The sequence below is a fragment of the Phyllobates terribilis genome, unplaced genomic scaffold (assembly GCF_046119375.1).
Source record: "Phyllobates terribilis strain yellow unplaced genomic scaffold, ASM4611937v1 Scaffold_34__1_contigs__length_13252353, whole genome shotgun sequence".
Classification (NCBI taxonomy): domain Eukaryota; kingdom Metazoa; phylum Chordata; class Amphibia; order Anura; family Dendrobatidae; genus Phyllobates; species Phyllobates terribilis.
The window spans coordinates 3,972,751-3,990,857 of NW_027362794.1; the positions used below are offsets into that span (position 1 = coordinate 3,972,751).

Sequence of the window (18,107 nt, forward strand, 5' to 3'; positions counted from 1 at the left end):
CGTAGTCGGAAACCAATTCTGGTTATCGCTTCTCGGCCTTTTGGCTAAGATCAAGTGTAGTATCTGTTCTTATCAGTTTAATATCTGATACGTCCCCTATCTGGGGACCATATATTAAATGGATTTTTAGAACAGGGAGATGGAAAAAGAGCTTGCTCTGTCCACTCCACGCATTGACCTGGTATTGCAGTATCTCCAGGACCGGTGCACCCCTTCTTTAATGCAGTTTCTGAAATCAGAAAGAATTGAATTCAATGCTTTTTGTTCATTTGGCTTGTTTGTCGGATTTTGGGATGGACTCTTTGGCTTTGCTTTTCTTCTCCTCATTGGATTTTTCATGTTAAAAGTTGCAGAAGCCAGATGACAAGCTCATTTTGGTTCAACTTCAGCAACTGTGCATTGCATTGCCATGTAATGTAATGCAATGCTATCTATCTAGCTCTCCCTCTATACTTCCTTTTGGATAAACAGACATATTAGGCAAGCATTTTGGAGCTTTCACCTAAATAACTACAGGTGGTGAGATAAGCTGCACAATATAATTGACCTTTCAGTATATTGTTGCACACACACCATCTATTTAGCAAATGCCCTTGTTATCAACAGCAGCCTTTTAAACTCACCTGAGCTAACAGGTATGTGAGCTGGTTACTCTGCTGCGCTTAAAATTTCTTTTTTGGTTTGCTACAATGCCTTTTCTGAAACGTTGTCTCCCTCTGCTGGAACACTGACTTCTTTCATTTAATGCCTGCAGACTATAAAAGAGAAACCAACCCAAAAAGTTTGGTTGATTAGTCTGTGGCATTCTTTTAAACTGTTGCTTATGGCGGTCTCTGTGAGCTTCTCAGTGACATTCAGCCATCCAGGTATCCCGCCTGCAGTAGACGGAATGTGGCAATGGAACGCTGGCTGCGCGTGTCATAATAGGCTCTGAGCCTTTATATACCTGCGCACAGCAGCAGCCACCTTCAGTCTGCTGCTGGACAGCCAGCAGCAGCAGCAGCAGGAGAGGTAATTAATCAGCAACCCTCCTGCTAAGGGTAGACAGCTGCTCGTTCCACCCCCCCCCCCCCGCCTTAATTGGTTCTCCTCCCTTCCAACGGTGTTGAGGCGGGTGGGAACAGCCGGGGGTTGAGGGTACTGTGCTAAAAGAGGTGGAGTTATGCAGATCTAAAACGCGTGGATTGCAGCAGCAGCAAGCCGAAAAGTGCAGGCATGTGAGGGATCTAGAGGTTGACAGCATGTCTTCTTAACGGGAGTCCAGGTGGCCATCTCCACAAATGGACTTTTCAGAATCCTTGGGTGGCACCGTAGTCGGAAACCAATTCTGGTTATCGCTTCTCGGCCTTTTGGCTAAGATCAAGTGTAGTATCTGTTCTTATCAGTTTAATATCTGATACGTCCCCTATCTGGGGACCATATATTAAATGGATTTTTAGAACAGGGAGATGGAAAAAGAGCTTGCTCTGTCCACTCCACGCATTGACCTGGTATTGCAGTATCTCCAGGACCGGTGCACCCCTTCTTTAATGCAGTTTCTAAAATCAGAAAGAATTGAATTCAATGCTTTTTGTTCATTTGGCTTGTTTGTCGGATTTTGGGATGGACTCTTTGGCTTTGCTTTTCTTCTCCTCATTGGATTTTTCATGTTAAAAGTTGCAGAAGCCAGATGACAAGCTCATTTTGGTTCAACTTCAGCAACTGTGCATTGCATTGCCATGTAATGTAATGCAATGCTATCTATCTAGCTCTCCCTCTATACTTCCTTTTGGATAAACAGACATATTAGGCAAGCATTTTGGAGCTTTCACCTAAAAAACTACAGGTGGTGAGATAAGCTGCACAATATAATTGACCTTTCAGTATATTGTTGCACACACACCATCTATTTAGCAAATGCCCTTGTTATCAACAGCAGCCTTTTAAACTCACCTGAGCTAACAGGTATGTGAGCTGGTTACTCTGCTGCGCTTAAAATTTCTTTTTTGGTTTGCTACAATGCCTTTTCTGAAACGTTGTCTCCCTCTGCTGGAACACTGACTTCTTTCATTTAATGCCTGCAGACTATAAAAGAGAAACCAACCCAAAAAGTTTGGTTGATTAGTCTGTGGCATTCTTTTAAACTGTTGCTTATGGCGGTCTCTGTGAGCTTCTCAGTGACATTCAGCCATCCAGGTATCCCGCCTGCAGTAGACGGAATGTGGCAATGGAACGCTGGCTGCGCGTGTCATAATAGGCTCTGAGCCTTTATATACCTGCGCACAGCAGCAGCCACCTTCAGTCTGCTGCTGGACAGCCAGCAGCAGCAGCAGCAGGAGAGGTAATTAATCAGCAACCCTCCTGCTAAGGGTAGACAGCTGCTCGTTCCACCCCCCCCCGTCCTTAATTGGTTCTCCTCCCTTCCAACGGTGTTGAGGTGGGTGGGAACAGCCGGGGGTTGAGGGTACTGTGCTAAAAGAGGTGGAGTTATGCAGATCTAAAACGCGTGGATTGCAGCAGCAGCAAGCCGAAAAGTGCAGGCATGTGAGGGATCTAGAGGTTGACAGCATGTCTTCTTAACGGGAGTCCAGGTGGCCATCTCCACAAATGGACTTTTCAGAATCCTTGGGTGGCACCGTAGTCGGAAACCAATTCTGGTTATCGCTTCTCGGCCTTTTGGCTAAGATCAAGTGTAGTATCTGTTCTTATCAGTTTAATATCTGATACGTCCCCTATCTGGGGACCATATATTAAATGGATTTTTAGAACAGGGAGATGGAAAAAGAGCTTGCTCTGTCCACTCCACGCATTGACCTGGTATTGCAGTATCTCCAGGACCGGTGCACCCCTTCTTTAATGCAGTTTCTAAAATCAGAAAGAATTGAATTCAATGCTTTTTGTTCATTTGGCTTGTTTGTCGGATTTTGGGATGGACTCTTTGGCTTTGCTTTTCTTCTCCTCATTGGATTTTTCATGTTAAAAGTTGCAGAAGCCAGATGACAAGCTCATTTTGGTTCAACTTCAGCAACTGTGCATTGCATTGCCATGTAATGTAATGCAATGCTATCTATCTAGCTCTCCCTCTATACTTCCTTTTGGATAAACAGACATAGTAGGCAAGCATTTTGGAGCTTTCACCTAAATAACTACAGGTGGTGAGATAAGCTGCACAATATAATTGACCTTTCAGTATATTGTTGCACACACACCATCTATTTAGCAAATGCCCTTGTTATCAACAGCAGCCTTTTAAACTCACCTGAGCTAACAGGTATGTGAGCTGGTTACTCTGCTGCGCTTAAAATTTCTTTTTTGGTTTGCTACAATGCCTTTTCTGAAACGTTGTCTCCCTCTGCTGGAACACTGACTTCTTTCATTTAATGCCTGCAGACTATAAAAGAGAAACCAACCCAAAAAGTGTGGTTGATTAGTCTGTGGCATTCTTTTAAACTGTTGCTTATGGCGGTCTCTGTGAGCTTCTCAGTGACATTCAGCCATCCAGGTATCCCGCCTGCAGTAGACGGAATGTGGCAATGGAACGCTGGCTGCGCGTGTCATAATAGGCTCTGAGCCTTTATATACCTGCGCACAGCAGCAGCCACCTTCAGTCTGCTGCTGGACAGCCAGCAGCAGCAGCAGCAGCAGGAGAGGTAATTAATCAGCAACCCTCCTGCTAAGGGTAGACAGCTGCTCATTCCACCCCCCCCCCCCGCCTCAATTGGTTCTCCTCCCTTCCAACGGTGTTGAGGCGGGTGGGAACAGCCGGGGGTTGAGGGTACTGTGCTAAAAGAGGTGGAGTTATGCAGATCTAAAACGCGTGGATTGCAGCAGCAGCAAGCCGAAAAGTGCAGGCATGTGAGGGATCTAGAGGTTGACAGCATGTCTTCTTAACGGGAGTCCAGGTGGCCATCTCCACAAATGAACTTTTCAGAATCCTTGGGTGGCACCGTAGTCGGAAACCAATTCTGGTTATCGCTTCTCGGCCTTTTGGCTAAGATCAAGTGTAGTATCTGTTCTTATCAGTTTAATATCTGATACGTCCCCTATCTGGGGACCATATATTAAATGGATTTTTAGAACAGGGAGATGGAAAAAGAGCTTGCTCTGTCCACTCCACGCATTGACCTGGTACTGCAGTATCTCCAGGACCGGTGCACCCCTTCTTTAATGCAGTTTCTAAAATCAGAAAGAATTGAATTCAATGCTTTTTGTTCATTTGGCTTGTTTGTCGGATTTTGGGATGGACTCTTTGGCTTTGCTTTTCTTCTCCTCATCGGATTTTTCATGTTAAAAGTTGCAGAAGCCAGATGACAAGCTCATTTTGGTTCAACTTCAGCAACTGTGCATTGCATTGCCATGTAATGTAATGCAATGCTATCTATCTAGCTCTCCCTCTATACTTCCTTTTGGATAAACAGACATATTAGGCAAGCATTTTGGAGCTTTCACCTAAATAACTACAGGTGGTGAGATAAGCTGCACAATATAATTGACCTTTCAGTATATTGTTGCACACACACCATCTATTTAGCAAATGCCCTTGTTATCAACAGCAGCCTTTTAAACTCACCTGAGCTAACAGGTATGTGAGCTGGTTACTCTGCTGCGCTTAAAATTTCTTTTTTGGTTTGCTACAATGCCTTTTCTGAAACGTTGTCTCCCTCTGCTGGAACACTGACTTCTTTCATTTAATGCCTGCAGACTATAAAAGAGAAACCAACCCAAAAAGTTTGGTTGATTAGTCTGTGGCATTCTTTTAAACTGTTGCTTATGGCGGTCTCTGTGAGCTTCTCAGTGACATTCAGCCATCCAGGTATCCCGCCTGCAGTAGACGGAATGTGGCAATGGAACGCTGGCTGCGCGTGTCATAATAGGCTCTGAGCCTTTATATACCTGCGCACAGCAGCAGCCACCTTCAGTCTGCTGCTGGACAGCCAGCAGCAGCAGCAGCAGGAGAGGTAATTAATCAGCAACCCTCCTGCTAAGGGTAGACAGCTGCTCGTTCCACCCCCCCCCGCCTTAATTGGTTCTCCTCCCTTCCAACGGTGTTGAGGCGGGTGGGAACAGCCGGGGGTTGAGGGTACTGTGCTAAAAGAGGTGGAGTTATGCAGATCTAAAACGCGTGGATTGCAGCAGCAGCAAGCCGAAAAGTGCAGGCATGTGAGGGATCTAGAGGTTGACAGCATGTCTTCTTAACGGGAGTCCAGGTGGCCATCTCCACAAATGGACTTTTCAGAATCCTTGGGTGGCACCGTAGTCGGAAACCAATTCTGGTTATCGCTTCTCGGCCTTTTGGCTAAGATCAAGTGTAGTATCTGTTCTTATCAGTTTAATATCTGATACGTCCCCTATCTGGGGACCATATATTAAATGGATTTTTAGAACAGGGAGATGGAAAAAGAGCTTGCTCTGTCCACTCCACGCATTGACCTGGTATTGCAGTATCTCCAGGACCGGTGCACCCCTTCTTTAATGCAGTTTCTAAAATCAGAAAGAATTGAATTCAATGCTTTTTGTTCATTTGGCTTGTTTGTCGGATTTTGGGATGGACTCTTTGGCTTTGCTTTTCTTCTCCTCATTGGATTTTTCATGTTAAAAGTTGCAGAAGCCAGATGACAAGCTCATTTTGGTTCAACTTCAGCAACTGTGCATTGCATTGCCATGTAATGTAATGCAATGCTATCTATCTAGCTCTCCCTCTATACTTCCTTTTGGATAAACAGACATATTAGGCAAGCATTTTGGAGCTTTCACCTAAATAACTACAGGTGGTGAGATAAGCTGCACAATATAATTGACCTTTCAGTATATTGTTGCACACACACCATCTATTTAGCAAATGCCCTTGTTATCAACAGCAGCCTTTTAAACTCACCTGAGCTAACAGGTATGTGAGCTGGTTACTCTGCTGCGCTTAAAATTTCTTTTTTGGTTTGCTGCAATGCCTTTTCTGAAACGTTGTCTCCCTCTGCTGGAACACTGACTTCTTTCATTTAATGCCTGCAGACTATAAAAGAGAAACCAACCCAAAAAGTTTGGTTGATTAGTCTGTGGCATTCTTTTAAACTGTTGCTTATGGCGGTCTCTGTGAGCTTCTCAGTGACATTCAGCCATCCAGGTATCCCGCCTGCAGTAGACGGAATGTGGCAATGGAACGCTGGCTGCGCGTGTCATAATAGGCTCTGAGCCTTTATATACCTGCGCACAGCAGCAGCCACCTTCAGTCTGCTGCTGGACAGCCAGCAGCAGCAGCAGCAGGAGAGGTAATTAATCAGCAACCCTCCTGCTAAGGGTAGACAGCTGCTCGTTCCACCCCCCCCCCCCCCCCCGCCTTAATTGGTTCTCCTCCCTTCCAACGGTGTTGAGGCGGGTGGGAACAGCCGGGGGTTGAGGGTACTGTGCTAAAAGAGGTGGAGTTATGCAGATCTAAAACGCGTGGATTGCAGCAGCAGCAAGCCGAAAAGTGCAGGCATGTGAGGGATCTAGAGGTTGACAGCATGTCTTCTTAACGGGAGTCCAGGTGGCCATCTCCACAAATGGACTTTTCAGAATCCTTGGGTGGCACCGTAGTCGGAAACCAATTCTGGTTATCGCTTCTCGGCCTTTTGGCTAAGATCAAGTGTAGTATCTGTTCTTATCAGTTTAATATCTGATACGTCCCCTATCTGGGGACCATATATTAAATGGATTTTTAGAACAGGGAGATGGAAAAGGAGCTTGCTCTGTCCACTCCACGCATTGACCTGGTATTGCAGTATCTCCAGGACCGGTGCACCCCTTCTTTAATGCAGTTTCTAAAATCAGAAAGAATTGAATTCAATGCTTTTTGTTCATTTGGCTTGTTTGTCGGATTTTGGGATGGACTCTTTGGCTTTGCTTTTCTTCTCCTCATTGGATTTTTCATGTTAAAAGTTGCAGAAGCCAGATGACAAGCTCATTTTGGTTCAACTTCAGCAACTGTGCATTGCATTGCCATGTAATGTAATGCAATGCTATCTATCTAGCTCTCCCTCTATACTTCCTTTTGGATAAACAGACATATTAGGCAAGCATTTTGGAGCTTTCACCTAAATAACTACAGGTGGTGAGATAAGCTGCACAATATAATTGACCTTTCAGTATATTGTTGCACACACACCATCTATTTAGCAAATGCCCTTGTTATCAACAGCAGCCTTTTAAACTCACCTGAGCTAACAGGTATGTGAGCTGGTTACTCTGCTGCGCTTAAAATTTCTTTTTTGGTTTGCTACAATGCCTTTTCTGAAACGTTGTCTCCCTCTGCTGGAACACTGACTTCTTTCATTTAATGCCTGCAGACTATAAAAGAGAAACCAACCCAAAAAGTTTGGTTGATTAGTCTGTGGCATTCTTTTAAACTGTTGCTTATGGCGGTCTCTGTGAGCTTCTCAGTGACATTCAGCCATCCAGGTATCCCGCCTGCAGTAGACGGAATGTGGCAATGGAACGCTGGCTGCGCGTGTCATAATAGGCTCTGAGCCTTTATATACCTGCGCACAGCAGCAGCCACCTTCAGTCTGCTGCTGGACAGCCAGCAGCAGCAGCAGGAGAGGTAATTAATCAGCAACCCTCCTGCTAAGGGTAGACAGCTGCTCGTTCCACCCCCCCCCCCGCCTTAATTGGTTCTCCTCCCTTCCAACGGTGTTGAGGCGGGTGGGAACAGCCGGGGGTTGAGGGTACTGTGCTAAAAGAGGTGGAGTTATGCAGATCTAAAACGCGTGGATTGCAGCAGCAGCAAGCCGAAAAGTGCAGGCATGTGAGGGATCTAGAGGTTGACAGCATGTCTTCTTAACGGGAGTCCAGGTGGCCATCTCCACAAATGGACTTTTCAGAATCCTTGGGTGGCACCGTAGTCGGAAACCAATTCTGGTTATCGCTTCTCGGCCTTTTGGCTAAGATCAAGTGTAGTATCTGTTCTTATCAGTTTAATATCTGATACGTCCCCTATCTGGGGACCATATATTAAATGGATTTTTAGAACAGGGAGATGGAAAAAGAGCTTGCTCTGTCCACTCCACGCATTGACCTGGTATTGCAGTATCTCCAGGACCGGTGCACCCCTTCTTTAATGCAGTTTCTAAAATCAGAAAGAATTGAATTCAATGCTTTTTGTTCATTTGGCTTGTTTGTCGGATTTTGGGATGGACTCTTTGGCTTTGCTTTTCTTCTCCTCATTGGATTTTTCATGTTAAAAGTTGCAGAAGCCAGATGACAAGCTCATTTTGGTTCAACTTCAGCAACTGTGCATTGCATTGCCATGTAATGTAATGCAATGCTATCTATCTAGCTCTCCCTCTATACTTCCTTTTGGATAAACAGACATATTAGGCAAGCATTTTGGAGCTTTCACCTAAATAACTACAGGTGGTGAGATAAGCTGCACAATATAATTGACCTTTCAGTATATTGTTGCACACACACCATCTATTTAGCAAATGCCCTTGTTATCAACAGCAGCCTTTTAAACTCACCTGAGCTAACAGGTATGTGAGCTGGTTACTCTGCTGCGCTTAAAATTTCTTTTTTGGTTTGCTACAATGCCTTTTCTGAAACGTTGTCTCCCTCTGCTGGAACACTGACTTCTTTCATTTAATGCCTGCAGACTATAAAAGAGAAACCAACCCAAAAAGTTTGGTTGATTAGTCTGTGGCATTCTTTTAAACTGTTGCTTATGGCGGTCTCTGTGAGCTTCTCAGTGACATTCAGCCATCCAGGTATCCCGCCTGCAGTAGACGGAATGTGGCAATGGAACGCTGGCTGGGCGTGTCATAATAGGCTCTGAGCCTTGATATACCTGCGCACAGCAGCAGCCACCTTCAGTCTGCTGCTGGACAGCCAGCAGCAGCAGCAGCAGGAGAGGTAATTAATCAGCAACCCTCCTGCTAAGGGTAGACAGCTGTTCGTTCCACCCCCCCCCCGCCTTAATTGGTTCTCCTCCCTTCCAACGGTGTTGAGGCGGGTGGGAACAGCCGGGGGTTGAGGGTACTGTGCTAAAAGAGGTGGAGTTATGCAGATCTAAAACGCATGGATTGCAGCAGCAGCAAGCCGAAAAGTGCAGGCATGTGAGGGATCTAGAGGTTGACAGCATGTCTTCTTAACGGGAGTCCAGGTGGCCATCTCCACAAATGGACTTTTCAGAATCCTTGGGTGGCACCGTAGTCGGAAACCAATTCTGGTTATCGCTTCTCGGCCTTTTGGCTAAGATCAAGTGTAGTATCTGTTCTTATCAGTTTAATATCTGATACGTCCCCTATCTGGGGACCATATATTAAATGGATTTTTAGAACAGGGAGATGGAAAAAGAGCTTGCTCTGTCCACTCCACGCATTGACCTGGTATTGCAGTATCTCCAGGACCGGTGCACCCCTTCTTTAATGCAGTTTCTAAAATCAGAAAGAATTGAATTCAATGCTTTTTGTTCATTTGGCTTGTTTGTCGGATTTTGGGATGGACTCTTTGGCTTTGCTTTTCTTCTCCTCATTGGATTTTTCATGTTAAAAGTTGCAGAAGCCAGATGACAAGCTCATTTTGGTTCAACTTCAGCAACTGTGCATTGCATTGCCATGTAATGTAATGCAATGCTATCTATCTAGCTCTCCCTCTATACTTCCTTTTGGATAAACAGACATATTAGGCAAGCATTTTGGAGCTTTCACCTAAATAACTACAGGTGGTGAGATAAGCTGCACAATATAATTGACCTTTCAGTATATTGTTGCACACACACCATCTATTTAGCAAATGCCCTTGTTATCAACAGCAGCCTTTTAAACTCACCTGAGCTAACAGGTATGTGAGCTGGTTACTCTGCTGCGCTTAAAATTTCTTTTTTGGTTTGCTACAATGCCTTTTCTGAAACGTTGTCTCCCTCTGCTGGAACACTGACTTCTTTCATTTAATGCCTGCAGACTATAAAAGAGAAACCAACCCAAAAAGTTTGGTTGATTAGTCTGTGGCATTCTTTTAAACTGTTGCTTATGGCGGTCTCTGTGAGCTTCTCAGTGACATTCAGCCATCCAGGTATCCCGCCTGCAGTAGACGGAATGTGGCAATGGAACGCTGGCTGCGCGTGTCATAATAGGCTCTGAGCCTTTATATACCTGCGCACAGCAGCAGCCACCTTCAGTCTGCTGCTGGACAGCCAGCAGCAGCAGCAGCAGGAGAGGTAATTAATCAGCAACCCTCCTGCTAAGGGTAGACAGCTGCTCGTTCCACCCCCCCCCCCCGCCTTAATTGGTTCTCCTCCCTTCCAACGGTGTTGAGGCGGGTGGGAACAGCCGGGGGTTGAGGGTACTGTGCTAAAAGAGGTGGAGTTATGCAGATCTAAAACGCGTGGATTGCAGCAGCAGCAAGCCGAAAAGTGCAGGCATGTGAGGGATCTAGAGGTTGACAGCATGTCTTCTTAACGGGAGTCCAGGTGGCCATCTCCACAAATGGACTTTTCAGAATCCTTGGGTGGCACCGTAGTCGGAAACCAATTCTGGTTATCGCTTCTCGGCCTTTTGGCTAAGATCAAGTGTAGTATCTGTTCTTATCAGTTTAATATCTGATACGTCCCCTATCTGGGGACCATATATTAAATGGATTTTTAGAACAGGGAGATGGAAAAAGAGCTTGCTCTGTCCACTCCACGTATTGACCTGGTATTGCAGTATCTCCAGGACCGGTGCACCCCTTCTTTAATGCAGTTTCTAAAATCAGAAAGAATTGAATTCAATGCTTTTTGTTCATTTGGCTTGTTTGTCGGATTTTGGGATGGACTCTTTGGCTTTGCTTTTCTTCTCCTCATTGGATTTTTCATGTTAAAAGTTGCAGAAGCCAGATGACAAGCTCATTTTGGTTCAACTTCAGCAACTGTGCATTGCATTGCCATGTAATGTAATGCAATGCTATCTATCTAGCTCTCCCTCTATACTTCCTTTTGGATAAACAGACATATTAGGCAAGCATTTTGGAGCTTTCACCTAAATAACTACAGGTGGTGAGATAAGCTGCACAATATAATTGACCTTTCAGTATATTGTTGCACACACACCATCTATTTAGCAAATGCCCTTGTTATCAACAGCAGCCTTTTAAACTCACCTGAGCTAACAGGTATGTGAGCTGGTTACTCTGCTGCGCTTAAAATTTCTTTTTTGGTTTGCTACAATGCCTTTTCTGAAACGTTGTCTCCCTCTGCTGGAACACTGACTTCTTTCATTTAATGCCTGCAGACTATAAAAGAGAAACCAACCCAAAAAGTTTGGTTGATTAGTCTGTGGCATTCTTTTAAACTGTTGCTTATGGCGGTCTCTGTGAGCTTCTCAGTGACATTCAGCCATCCAGGTATCCCGCCTGCAGTAGACGGAATGTGGCAATGGAACGCTGGCTGCACGTGTCATAATAGGCTCTGAGCCTTTATATACCTGCGCACAGCAGCAGCCACCTTCAGTCTGCTGCTGGACAGCCAGCAGCAGCAGCAGGAGAGGTAATTAATCAGCAACCCTCCTGCTAAGGGTAGACAGCTGCTCGTTCCACCCCCCCCCGCCTTAATTGGTTCTCCTCCCTTCCAACGGTGTTGAGGCGGGTGGGAACAGCCGGGGGTTGAGGGTACTGTGCTAAAAGAGGTGGAGTTATGCAGATCTAAAATGCGTGGATTGCAGCAGCAGCAAGCCGAAAAGTGCAGGCATGTGAGGGATCTAGAGGTTGACAGCATGTCTTCTTAACGGGAGTCCAGGTGGCCATCTCCACAAATGGACTTTTCAGAATCCTTGGGTGGCACCGTAGTCGGAAACCAATTCTGGTTATCGCTTCTCGGCCTTTTGGCTAAGATCAAGTGTAGTATCTGTTCTTATCAGTTTAATATCTGATACGTCCCCTATCTGGGGACCATATATTAAATGGATTTTTAGAACAGGGAGATGGAAAAAGAGCTTGCTCTGTCCACTCCACGCATTGACCTGGTATTGCAGTATCTCCAGGACCGGTGCACCCCTTCTTTAATGCAGTTTCTAAAATCAGAAAGAATTGAATTCAATGCTTTTTGTTCATTTGGCTTGTTTGTCGGATTTTGGGATGGACTCTTTGGCTTTGCTTTTCTTCTCCTCATTGGATTTTTCATGTTAAAAGTTGCAGAAGCCAGATGACAAGCTCATTTTGGTTCAACTTCAGCAACTGTGCATTGCATTGCCATGTAATGTAATGCAATGCTATCTATCTAGCTCTCCCTCTATACTTCCTTTTGGATAAACAGACATATTAGGCAAGCATTTTGGAGCTTTCACCTAAATAACTACAGGTGGTGAGATAAGCTGCACAATATAATTGACCTTTCAGTATATTGTTGCACACACACCATCTATTTAGCAAATGCCCTTGTTATCAACAGCAGCCTTTTAAACTCACCTGAGCTAACAGGTATGTGAGCTGGTTACTCTGCTGCGCTTAAAATTTCTTTTTTGGTTTGCTACAATGCCTTTTCTGAAACGTTGTCTCCCTCTGCTGGAACACTGACTTCTTTCATTTAATGCCTGCAGACTATAAAAGAGAAACCAACCCAAAAAGTTTGGTTGATTAGTCTGTGGCATTCTTTTAAACTGTTGCTTATGGCGGTCTCTGTGAGCTTCTCAGTGACATTCAGCCATCCAGGTATCCCGCCTGCAGTAGACGGAATGTGGCAATGGAACGCTGGCTGCGCGTGTCATAATAGGCTCTGAGCCTTTATATACCTGCGCACAGCAGCAGCCACCTTCAGTCTGCTGCTGGACAGCCAGCAGCAGCAGCAGCAGGAGAGGTAATTAATCAGCAACCCTCCTGCTAAGGGTAGACAGCTGCTCGTTCCACCCCCCCCCCCGCCTTAATTGGTTCTCCTCCCTTCCAACGGTGTTGAGGCGGGTGGGAACAGCCGGGGGTTGAGGGTACTGTGCTAAAAGAGGTGGAGTTATGCAGATCTAAAACGCGTGGATTGCAGCAGCAGCAAGCCGAAAAGTGCAGGCAATGGAGGGATCTAGAGGTTGACAGCATGTCTTCTTAACGGGAGTCCAGGTGGCCATCTCCACAAATGGACTTTTCAGAATCCTTGGGTGGCACCGTAGTCGGAAACCAATTCTGGTTATCGCTTCTCGGCCTTTTGGCTAAGATCAAGTGTAGTATCTGTTCTTATCAGTTTAATATCTGATACGTCCCCTATCTGGGGACCATATATTAAATGGATTTTTAGAACAGGGAGATGGAAAAAGAGCTTGCTCTGTCCACTCCACGCATTGACCTGGTATTGCAGTATCTCCAGGACCGGTGCACCCCTTCTTTAATGCAGTTTCTAAAATCAGAAAGAATTGAATTCAATGCTTTTTGTTCATTTCGCTTGTTTGTCGGATTTTGGGATGGACTCTTTGGCTTTGCTTTTCTTCTCCTCATTGGATTTTTCATGTTAAAAGTTGCAGAAGCCAGATGACAAGCTCATTTTGGTTCAACTTCAGCAACTGTGCATTGCATTGCCATGTAATGTAATGCAATGCTATCTATCTAGCTCTCCCTCTATACTTCCTTTTGGATAAACAGACATATTAGGCAAGCATTTTGGAGCTTTCACCTAAATAACTACAGGTGGTGAGATAAGCTGCACAATATAATTGACCTTTCAGTATATTGTTGCACACACACCATCTATTTAGCAAATGCCCTTGTTATCAACAGCAGCCTTTTAAACTCACCTGAGCTAACAGGTATGTGAGCTGGTTACTCTGCTGCGCTTAAAATTTCTTTTTTGGTTTGCTACAATGCCTTTTCTGAAACGTTGTCTCCCTCTGCTGGAACACTGACTTCTTTCATTTAATGCCTGCAGACTATAAAAGAGAAACCAACCCAAAAAGTTTGGTTGATTAGTCTGTGGCATTCTTTTAAACTGTTGCTTATGGCGGTCTCTGTGAGCTTCTCAGTGACATTCAGCCATCCAGGTATCCCGCCTGCAGTAGACGGAATGTGGCAATGGAACGCTGGCTGCGCGTGTCATAATAGGCTCTGAGCCTTTATATACCTGCGCACAGCAGCAGCCACCTTCAGTCTGCTGCTGGACAGCCAGCAGCAGCAGCAGCAGGAGAGGTAATTAATCAGCAACCCTCCTGCTAAGGGTAGACAGCTGCTCGTTCCACCCCCCCCCCGCCTTAATTGGTTCTCCTCCCTTCCAACGGTGTTGAGGCGGGTGGGAACAGCCGGGGGTTGAGGGTACTGTGCTAAAAGAGGTGGAGTTATGCAGATCTAAAACGCGTGGATTGCAGCAGCAGCAAGCCGAAAAGTGCAGGCATGTGAGGGATCTAGAGGTTGACAGCATGTCTTCTTAACGGGAGTCCAGGTGGCCATCTCCACAAATGGACTTTTCAGAATCCTTGGGTGGCACCGTAGTCGGAAACCAATTCTGGTTATCGCTTCTCGGCCTTTTGGCTAAGATCAAGTGTAGTATCTGTTCTTATCAGTTTAATATCTGATACGTCCCCTATCTGGGGACCATATATTAAATGGATTTTTAGAACAGGGAGATGGAAAAAGAGCTTGCTCTGTCCACTCCACGCATTGACCTGGTATTGCAGTATCTCCAGGACCGGTGCACCCCTTCTTTAATGCAGTTTCTAAAATCAGAAAGAATTGAATTCAATGCTTTTTGTTCATTTGGCTTGTTTGTCGGATTTTGGGATGGACTCTTTGGCTTTGCTTTTCTTCTCCTCATTGGATTTTTCATGTTAAAAGTTGCAGAAGCCAGATGACAAGCTCATTTTGGTTCAACTTCAGCAACTGTGCATTGCATTGCCATGTAATGTAATGCAATGCTATCTATCTAGCTCTCCCTCTATACTTCCTTTTGGATAAACAGACATATTAGGCAAGCATTTTGGAGCTTTCACCTAAATAACTACAGGTGGTGAGATAAGCTGCACAATATAATTGACCTTTCAGTATATTGTTGCACACACACCATCTATTTAGCAAATGCCCTTGTTATCAACAGCAGCCTTTTAAACTCACCTGAGCTAACAGGTATGTGAGCTGGTTACTCTGCTGCGCTTAAAATTTCTTTTTTGGTTTGCTACAATGCCTTTTCTGAAACGTTGTCTCCCTCTGCTGGAACACTGACTTCTTTCATTTAATGCCTGCAGACTATAAAAGAGAAACCAACCCAAAAAGTTTGGTTGATTAGTCTGTGGCATTCTTTTAAACTGTTGCTTATGGCGGTCTCTGTGAGCTTCTCAGTGACATTCAGCCATCCAGGTATCCCGCCTGCAGTAGACGGAATGTGGCAATGGAACGCTGGCTGCGCGTGTCATAATAGGCTCTGAGCCTTTATATACCTGCGCACAGCAGCAGTCACCTTCAGTCTGCTGCTGGACAGCCAGCAGCAGCAGCAGCAGGAGAGGTAATTAATCAGCAACCCTCCTGCTAAGGGTAGACAGCTGCTCGTTCCACCCCCCCCCCCCCCCGCCTTAATTGGTTCTCCTCCCTTCCAACGGTGTTGAGGCGGGTGGGAACAGCCGGGGGTTGAGGGTACTGTGCTAAAAGAGGTGGAGTTATGCAGATCTAAAACGCGTGGATTGCAGCAGCAGCAAGCCGAAAAGTGCAGGCATGTGAGGGATCTAGAGGTTGACAGCATGTCTTCTTAACGGGAGTCCAGGTGGCCATCTCCACAAATGGACTTTTCAGAATCCTTGGGTGGCACCGTAGTCGGAAACCAATTCTGGTTATCGCTTCTCGGCCTTTTGGCTAAGATCAAGTGTAGTATCTGTTCTTATCAGTTTAATATCTGATACGTCCCCTATCTGGGGACCATATATTAAATGGATTTTTAGAACAGGGAGATGGAAAAAGAGCTTGCTCTGTCCACTCCACGCATTGACCTGGTATTGCAGTATCTCCAGGACCGGTGCACCCCTTCTTTAATGCAGTTTCTAAAATCAGAAAGAATTGAATTCAATGCTTTTTGTTCATTTGGCTTGTTTGTCGGATTTTGGGATGGACTCTTTGGCTTTGCTTTTCTTCTCCTCATTGGATTTTTCATGTTAAAAGTTGCAGAAGCCAGATGACAAGCTCATTTTGGTTCAACTTCAGCAACTGTGCATTGCATTGCCATGTAATGTAATGCAATGCTATCTATCTAGCTCTCCCTCTATACTTCCTTTTGGATAAACAGACATATTAGGCAAGCATTTTGGAGCTTTCACCTAAATAACTACAGGTGGTGAGATAAGCTGCAAAATATAATTGACCTTTCAGTATATTGTTGCACACACACCATCTATTTAGCAAATGCCCTTGTTATCAACAGCAGCCTTTTAAACTCACCTGAGCTAACAGGTATGTGAGCTGGTTACTCTGCTGCGCTTAAAATTTCTTTTTTGGTTTGCTACAATGCCTTTTCTGAAACGTTGTCTCCCTCTGCTGGAACACTGACTTCTTTCATTTAATGCCTGCAGACTATAAAAGAGAAACCAACCCAAAAAGTTTGGTTGATTAGTCTGTGGCATTCTTTTAAACTGTTGCTTATGGCGGTCTCTGTGAGCTTCTCAGTGACATTCAGCCATCCAGGTATCCCGCCTGCAGTAGACGGAATGTGGCAATGGAACGCTGGCTGCGCGTGTCATAATAGGCTCTGAGCCTTTATATACCTGCGCACAGCAGCAGCCACCTTCAGTCTGCTGCTGGACAGCCAGCAGCAGCAGCAGCAGGAGAGGTAATTAATCAGCAACCCTCCTGCTAAGGGTAGACAGCTGCTCGTTCCACCCCCCCCCGCCTTAATTGGTTCTCCTCCCTTCCAACGGTGTTGAGGCAGGTGGGAACAGCCGGGGGTTGAGGGTACTGTGCTAAAAGAGGTGGAGTTATGCAGATCTAAAACGCGTGGATTGCAGCAGCAGCAAGCCGAAAAGTGCAGGCATGTGAGGGATCTAGAGGTTGACAGCATGTCTTCTTAACGGGAGTCCAGGTGGCCATCTCCACAAATGGACTTTTCAGAATCCTTGGGTGGCACCGTAGTCGGAAACCAATTCTGGTTATCGCTTCTCGGCCTTTTGGCTAAGATCAAGTGTAGTATCTGTTCTTATCAGTTTAATATCTGATACGTCCCCTATCTGGGGACCATATATTAAATGGATTTTTAGAACAGGGAGATGGAAAAAGAGCTTGCTCTGTCCACTCCACGCATTGACCTGGTATTGCAGTATCTCCAGGACCGGTGCACCCCTTCTTTAATGCAGTTTCTAAAATCAGAAATAATTGAATTCAATGCTTTTTGTTCATTTGGCTTGTTTGTCGGATTTTGGGATGGACTCTTTGGCTTTGCTTTTCTTCTCCTCATTGGATTTTTCATGTTAAAAGTTGCAGAAGCCAGATGACAAGCTCATTTTGGTTCAACTTCAGCAACTGTGCATTGCATTGCCATGTAATGTAATGCAATGCTATCTATCTAGCTCTCCCTCTATACTTCCTTTTGGATAAACAGACATATTAGGCAAGCATTTTGGAGCTTTCACCTAAATAACTACAGGTGGTGAGATAAGCTGCACAATATAATTGACCTTTCAGTATATTGTTGCACACACACCATCTATTTAGCAAATGCCCTTGTTATCAACAGCAGCCTTTTAAACTCACCTGAGCTAACAGGTATGTGAGCTGGTTACTCTGCTGCGCTTAAAATTTCTTTTTTGGTTTGCTACAATGCCTTTTCTGAAACGTTGTCTCCCTCTGCTGGAACACTGACTTCTTTCATTTAATGCCTGCAGACTATAAAAGAGAAACCAACCCAAAAAGTTTGGTTGATTAGTCTGTGGCATTCTTTTAAACTGTTGCTTATGGCGGTCTCTGTGAGCTTCTCAGTGACATTCAGCCATCCAGGTATCCCGCCTGCAGTAGACGGAATGTGGCAATGGAACGCTGGCTGCGCGTGTCATAATAGGCTCTGAGCCTTTATATACCTGCGCACAGCAGCAGCCACCTTCAGTCTGCTGCTGGACAGCCAGCAGCAGCAGCAGCAGGAGAGGTAATTAATCAGCAACCCTCCTGCTAAGGGTAGACAGCTGCTCGTTCCACCCCCCCCCCCCCGCCTTAATTGGTTCTCCTCCCTTCCAACGGTGTTGAGGCGG

The 18,107-nt window shown here is 45.3% G+C and overlaps 14 non-coding genes across 14 annotated transcripts; all 14 read left to right on the forward strand.

Moving 5' to 3' along the window:
- The first annotated feature begins 24 nt into the window (after window positions 1–24).
- On the forward strand, window positions 25–215 carry LOC141180877 (U2 spliceosomal RNA). The gene has a single exon (XR_012256507.1). It is a non-coding gene; the product is annotated as a U2 spliceosomal RNA (small nuclear RNA).
- Window positions 216–1,333: 1,118 nt separating this feature from the next.
- LOC141180878 (U2 spliceosomal RNA) lies at window positions 1,334–1,524 on the forward strand. The gene has a single exon (XR_012256508.1). It is a non-coding gene; the product is annotated as a U2 spliceosomal RNA (small nuclear RNA).
- Window positions 1,525–2,639: 1,115 nt separating this feature from the next.
- On the forward strand, window positions 2,640–2,830 carry LOC141180880 (U2 spliceosomal RNA). The gene has a single exon (XR_012256509.1). It is a non-coding gene; the product is annotated as a U2 spliceosomal RNA (small nuclear RNA).
- Window positions 2,831–3,950: 1,120 nt separating this feature from the next.
- Window positions 3,951–4,141, forward strand: LOC141181548 (U2 spliceosomal RNA). Its single transcript, XR_012257114.1, has one exon. It is a non-coding gene; the product is annotated as a U2 spliceosomal RNA (small nuclear RNA).
- Window positions 4,142–5,255: 1,114 nt separating this feature from the next.
- On the forward strand, window positions 5,256–5,446 carry LOC141180881 (U2 spliceosomal RNA). Its single transcript, XR_012256510.1, has one exon. It is a non-coding gene; the product is annotated as a U2 spliceosomal RNA (small nuclear RNA).
- A 1,122-nt stretch (window positions 5,447–6,568) lies between these two features.
- On the forward strand, window positions 6,569–6,759 carry LOC141181516 (U2 spliceosomal RNA). The gene has a single exon (XR_012257085.1). It is a non-coding gene; the product is annotated as a U2 spliceosomal RNA (small nuclear RNA).
- A 1,113-nt stretch (window positions 6,760–7,872) lies between these two features.
- Window positions 7,873–8,063, forward strand: LOC141180882 (U2 spliceosomal RNA). The gene has a single exon (XR_012256511.1). It is a non-coding gene; the product is annotated as a U2 spliceosomal RNA (small nuclear RNA).
- Window positions 8,064–9,178: 1,115 nt separating this feature from the next.
- On the forward strand, window positions 9,179–9,369 carry LOC141180883 (U2 spliceosomal RNA). The gene has a single exon (XR_012256512.1). It is a non-coding gene; the product is annotated as a U2 spliceosomal RNA (small nuclear RNA).
- A 1,117-nt stretch (window positions 9,370–10,486) lies between these two features.
- Window positions 10,487–10,677, forward strand: LOC141181562 (U2 spliceosomal RNA). Its single transcript, XR_012257127.1, has one exon. It is a non-coding gene; the product is annotated as a U2 spliceosomal RNA (small nuclear RNA).
- A 1,111-nt stretch (window positions 10,678–11,788) lies between these two features.
- LOC141180885 (U2 spliceosomal RNA) lies at window positions 11,789–11,979 on the forward strand. Its single transcript, XR_012256514.1, has one exon. It is a non-coding gene; the product is annotated as a U2 spliceosomal RNA (small nuclear RNA).
- A 1,116-nt stretch (window positions 11,980–13,095) lies between these two features.
- On the forward strand, window positions 13,096–13,286 carry LOC141180886 (U2 spliceosomal RNA). Its single transcript, XR_012256515.1, has one exon. It is a non-coding gene; the product is annotated as a U2 spliceosomal RNA (small nuclear RNA).
- Window positions 13,287–14,401: 1,115 nt separating this feature from the next.
- On the forward strand, window positions 14,402–14,592 carry LOC141180887 (U2 spliceosomal RNA). The gene has a single exon (XR_012256516.1). It is a non-coding gene; the product is annotated as a U2 spliceosomal RNA (small nuclear RNA).
- A 1,120-nt stretch (window positions 14,593–15,712) lies between these two features.
- Window positions 15,713–15,903, forward strand: LOC141180888 (U2 spliceosomal RNA). The gene has a single exon (XR_012256517.1). It is a non-coding gene; the product is annotated as a U2 spliceosomal RNA (small nuclear RNA).
- A 1,114-nt stretch (window positions 15,904–17,017) lies between these two features.
- LOC141180889 (U2 spliceosomal RNA) lies at window positions 17,018–17,208 on the forward strand. Its single transcript, XR_012256518.1, has one exon. It is a non-coding gene; the product is annotated as a U2 spliceosomal RNA (small nuclear RNA).
- The last annotated feature ends 899 nt before the right edge of the window (window positions 17,209–18,107 follow it).